General features: G+C 44.6%; 1 non-coding gene across 1 annotated transcript; it reads right to left on the reverse strand.

Annotated features, from left to right (window-relative positions):
• Positions 1–2,917: 2,917 nt before the first annotated feature.
• Positions 2,918–3,027, reverse strand: LOC122044712. Its single transcript, XR_006129729.1, has one exon. It is a non-coding gene; the product is annotated as a small nucleolar RNA R71 (small nucleolar RNA).
• Between the last annotated feature and the right edge of the window lie 2,820 nt (positions 3,028–5,847).

The raw sequence follows: 5,847 nt of genomic DNA on the forward strand, positions 1-5,847 counted from the left end.
TGACCTGCTAGGACTTCCCACCAAGTGTCTGGTCAATCCCTTTGACCCACTTGGACTTTACTCGTCGTGCCAAGTATCCGATCACTCTCTCGTCCTACTTGGACTTCCACCAGATGTCTGATCATCCTTGATCCATCTGGATTTTCCCTTGCCTGGCTTCACTCACCAGGACTTTCACCTGGCTTCACTCACCAGGATTTCCTTCTGCCTAGCTTCACTCACTAGGACTTTCACCTGGCTTCACTCACCAAGATTTCCAATCTGCCTAGCTTCACTCACAAGGACTTTCACCTGGCTTCACTCACCAGGACTTTCACCTGCCTAACTTCACTCACTAGGACTTTCACCTGGCTTCACTCACCAGGACTTTCACCTGCCTAGCTTCACTCACTAGGGCTTTCCAATCTGCCTAGCTTCACTCACTAGGACTTTCACCTAGCTTCACTCACTAGGGTTTTCACCTGGTTTCACTCACCAGGACTTTCACCTAGCTGCACTCACTAGGACTTTCACCTAGCTTCACTCACTAAGGTTTTCCTTCTGCCTGGCTTCACTCACCAGGACTTCCCTGTCAAGTATCCGGTCAACCTTGACCTACTTGACTCTTCTTCAATCAATTTCTTATTGTCAAACATCTAAACTCAAACCAAGACTCAGCTTGGTCACCCAGGTCAACCTTGACCTGAGGGATGTTGCACCAATAATTTTATCATGATTAAGAGCACGCACTTCCATAATAACAAAGGTCTTATTCTTTTATGCAGTCAGTATAAAAAGAACTTACCTTAAATGGTTCTGTTCAATACACTCATAGTGTACTAGTGTAATTTTATAATCAAGATAAACTAATACCAAATTACACTACGACTATTCCAATGGTTTGTTCCTATCCATCTTAGTCGTGAGCTACTGTTTATAATTTATAAGGAACTGATAACATGATCTTCTGTGTGTGACACCACACACCATGTTGTCTACAATATAAATTAATTGAACAAGTACACTTAGCATATAAATGTAGATATTTGACCAATGTGATTCTTTATTTCAAAATAAATATTTACAAAAAGCTAGACTTTTAGTATACACTCTAACACCAGAAGCAGAGCCCTAGATCCACACGACCATGCCAATTGGCACGGTCGTGCAGCGCAGCCAGAAGCAAAAAAGGGCACAACTGTGCCATATCTGCACGATCGTGCCACGACGCTGCACCCTAGCATATAAAAAGGGTTCTAACCCTTCTCCTCAAGGGGGGAGCGAGCTGTTAAAGCGAGAATTGCCTTGGTGCCTTTCCACGCCGTCCAGGACCTCTGTCCAGTGATCCTTCATCATCACATCAACTCCAGAAGCAAAGGATTGGATCCGAGGATTACTCGTCGTCATTGGATAAGCATCCTTTCTCTTTCTCTCTTCTTGTTTGAGGATTGTATGCTTAATTACATTATGTCTTCGGATTTTTCTCCGGCGTCTATGGAGTAGATTCCTTGTTCTAGGATTAGGGAGTAGTTGTGGATTGATTTTGATATAAGACTCGTATTTATGCCTTTATTCATTGGATGATTTCACTTGCTTTGTTTCAACTACTATGCATGGGACTTGTTGCGTATTAATTGATTGTGTAGGAATTGCTAACCTCGTAGAGAGAGTATCTTAGATCATATACCCGAGAGGCCCTAGTGACAGGGGTAACCCGTTCACGGACATCTAGGGTATTTCCTCGAAAGGAGAGGCAACTTCTCCGCAAGGAAGCAAGAGACCAAACCAAGCTCTTATTTCTATCCTTAATGACACCAATTAGAGTTGTATTCTTGTGATCTACCGAGATGCTCTAGTGACAAGGGTTAACTGTAACAGGATTTCACAGGGATCTTCTCTATTTAGTGTTTAAGGATGGTTACTTTAACTTCCGGCGAATGCATGTTGATGGACAATGAGTAAAAGATAGAAAGTAATACATTAATATCACCACAATGAAACTGAACTCCTAGAACTCTTCATAAACCAGGTTAATTACTTTCTCTTTACTAGTTCTCGTTTCTTCTTCCCAAATCTCTTTTCTTTATATAACTTACAACCATCAGTAGTTTAGCTAATCCTAAGTGAACCATTGCTAGTGTTTATAACCAGTCCTCGTGGGATCGATAGTCTTTATTACTGACGATGAATCTGTGCACTTGCGGAATCATAACAAGTTTTTGGCGTCGTTGCCAGGGACTGTGTCTATAACATTAACGAAAATCATATTAGATTAGACTAGACTTTTTTTTTTCTTTTTTTCTTTATCTTTCCTTTTTCTAATATTCTGCATTTCAGAGATAAATAATTTTATTTTTGTTTTTCTTTATTTTCTACATTTCTATTAAAATGCCTAAAAAAAATAATATTATTTCAACTCTTTTCTTTACTATATTCTATATCTTGTTCTTGCATGCGAAGAGCTAATCTTTTAGGACAACTTCTACTGTTCGATCCAGAGATCGAGAGGACTTTCTTGAGGAGAAGAAACCTACAAAAAGCATTTCAAGCCGAACAAGAATCTTCAGGAATGACTGACAAACTGTTGAAGGATTATGCAACACATTATGCACGAGGGGTTCGGTCTAGCATCACTCGACCGTCAATCGAAGCTAACAATTTTGAAATCAAGCCTGCAGTAATCCACATGGTTTAGCAGAATCAATTTGGAGGAGGACCGCACGATGATCCAAACCATCACTTAGAGATTTTCTATGAGATTTGCGGTACTATGAAAGTGAATGGGGTCCCTCCAGAATTAGTAAGGTTACTTCTTTTTGGATTTTCCCTGAAAGACAGAGCTAAACAGTGGCTAAATTCCCTTCCAGCAAACAACATACCATCTTAAGAGCAATGTGAGCTGAAATTTCTGGACAAATTCTACCCGCCAAGCAAAACTACCCACATGAGGAATTTGATCGCAAGCTTCAAACATATAAAATAAGAATCATTATTTGAAGCTTGAGACAGATTCAAAAGTATGCTGAGACAGTGTCCCCATCATGGCCTTGAGAAATGGTTGGTCCTACACACATTCTACAATGGAATCAGCTATCACATGAAGGTATCCCTCGATTCTGCAGCAGGAGGAGCATTAATGAACAAGAGCCTTGATGAAGCTGAGAAGATCATAGAGAATGTGGCGCAGAACCACCATCAGTGGGCAACTGAAAGATCTGGTGGTTCTTTCTCAGGGAATCCAATAAAAGCGTCAGGAAAATTCTGTTGGTGCAATCTTAGGTCAAGGTTGACCTGGTTGACCTGACTCGAGTTGACCTGACTCGAGTTGTGTTTTGATGTTTGACGAGAAGAGAGTTGTATTCTTGATGTTTGACAAGAATAGGTGTTTGGGAGATTGTAGGTGCAACCTTAGGTCAAGGTTGACCTGGTTGACCTGATTCGGGAAAAGTCCAAGCAGGGAGCTTGGCACGCGAAAAGTCCAAGTATGGAGACTTGGCACTGGAAAAGTCCAAGTACGGAGACTTGGCACGGGGAAAAGTCCAAGCAGGTAGCTTGGCACGCGGAAAGTCCAAGTATGGAGACTTGGCACGGGGAAAGTCCAAACAGGGAGTTTGGCACGGGGAAAAGTCCTGGTGAGTGAAGCCAGGCAGTCGGGAAATCCTGGTGAGTGAAGCCAGGTGAAAATCCTAGTGAGTGAAGCTAGGTGAAAGTGGAAGTCCTGGTGAGTGAAGCCAGGCATTCGTGAAAGTCCTGGTGAGTGAAGCCAGGCAATTTGGAAAGTCCTGGTGAGTGAGGCCAGGCAAGGGAAAGTCCTAGTGAGTGAAGCTAGGCAGTTCGGAAGTCCTGGTGAGTGAAGCCAGGCAGTTGTGGAAATCCTGGTGAGTGAAGCCAGGTGAAAACCCTAGTGAGTGAAACTAGGTGAAAGTCCTGGTGAGTGAAGCCGGGCAAGGGAAAATCCAGATGGATCAAGGGTGATCGGACATCTGGTGATGGGAAGTCCAAGTAGGTCATAGGAGTGACCGGATACTTGGTACGGAGAGAAAAGTCTAAGTGGGTCAAAGGAATTGACCGGACACTTAGCGGGGAGTCCTAGCAGGTCAAGGGAGTGACTGGATGCTAGGCGCAATGTACCAACAGGTCAAGATTGACCGGATGTTGGTTTGGACTTGGTTTGGGCGAAAACCATGAACTGGATCGATCTGGTGATCGATCCAGTGATACCTCGAATATTCTGATCGGTCTGGTGACCGATCAGTAACACATCAGTAGCCTACTGTGTGATAACTGATCGGGCGATCAGAAGCCGAACAGGAGCGAGGCGCAAGAGGGGCTGATCGGTCTGGGGACCGATCAGCACAAAGCCTGATCGGTCCCCAGACCGATCAGGAAGTTCCCTGATCGGTCTGTGGACCGATCAGGAGGTTCCCTGATCGGTCCATGGACCGATCAGGGACGGAACAGAAGCGAAGGCTAGGGAATAGGATCGGTCTGTGGACCGATCCACATTGAGCCTGATCGGTCCACAGACCGATCCAGGCACTAGCCGTTGCGACGCAACGGCTAGATTTCTTCTGTGTTTCTTCGCTTTCTTCGCAGGTTATAAAAGGAGGGCTGCTGCTGCGTACCTCCTTCTTCCTTCTTCTTCTTCCTGGATTGAAGCTTCTGCTTCTGTGCTCTGAGGTTCTGAGCTTTGTTGAGCTCGCTTCCGAAGCTTCGCGTGAGCTTCCAGTCGTCGATCAGCTGCTGCGTTTGGGTTGTGAAGTTGCTGCTTCATCGCCTCCGGTCGACAGAGAAGGCAAGCGAGTGTTGCATTCATATTGTGTTTGTATTTGCTTCTTGCTTTCCTTGTACTCCTTCTTGTTGTTACAAGTATTGTGGCGAGGTTTCTCCACCCACAAGGAGCATTTATTAGCTGGTTCTCCGGGGACTCATCCACCGACGGATTGATAGGGCTTGTCCACCTTACGGACACGCCGAGGAGTAGGAGTATCATCTCCGAACCTCGTTACATCGGTTTGTTTGAGGTTTGTCTTCTTTTCTTTCGTTTCTACGTGTTATTTTCCGCTGCGCTAACCCTAGTTTGTAGAAACGCGACGATTTGGGGTCGGCTATTCACACCCCCCCTCTCTAGCCTCCGTACGAAGGATCCTAACAAGTGGTATCAGAGCGAGGCCGCTCTTCGACGGATCAACACCCGGGGGAGCACGGGCTAGAGATGGATCTCTATGGAGAAGATGTCACGATTCAACCCTTCTACGAGTCTCACGACAACTTCACATATTGGAAGGTAAGGATGATGTATTTTCTTAGGACTAATATGTTAAATTGGTTTTGTGTACAAGAAGGGTTTTCCCCTCCGATGGATGAGGAAGGAAAACCTATCAAGAAGGAGTGGACGAAAGAGCAAATCCGACAATCCGAAATCAATGACGAGGTAACAAAAATTATTGAATTTGCTTTACCTAATAATGTTTTGTGCAAGATAGATAGGTACAACAACGCCAAGGAATTGTGGAACAATTTGGCAAAATTCCATGAAGAGGAGCCTAGTGAGCCAAGTAGCTCACATCATGGAGGAAGCGAATTGGGAGTTGAGGGCTACTCAACATCCAAGGAAGAAGAGGAGGAGAGCTCTTGTTCAAGATCGGAGCAAGAAGAGGCATCTACCTCCGGAAGGGATGAAGAAGAAAGCTCATCTACATCCACAACCCTAGGTAACTCAAACACTGTGATTTCAAGCAAATTACACATAATGTGTTTTGAGTGTAGGAAGTTTGGGCACTACAAGAGTAAGTGTCCAAAGAGGGTTAGAAAGACTCCACCGGCGCCAAAGATCAAGGAAGTCGGAGTCCCAACACGCAAGGGCAA

This window comes from Zingiber officinale, chromosome 2A (genome assembly GCF_018446385.1).
Source record: "Zingiber officinale cultivar Zhangliang chromosome 2A, Zo_v1.1, whole genome shotgun sequence".
In the NCBI taxonomy this organism is placed as follows: domain Eukaryota; kingdom Viridiplantae; phylum Streptophyta; class Magnoliopsida; order Zingiberales; family Zingiberaceae; genus Zingiber; species Zingiber officinale.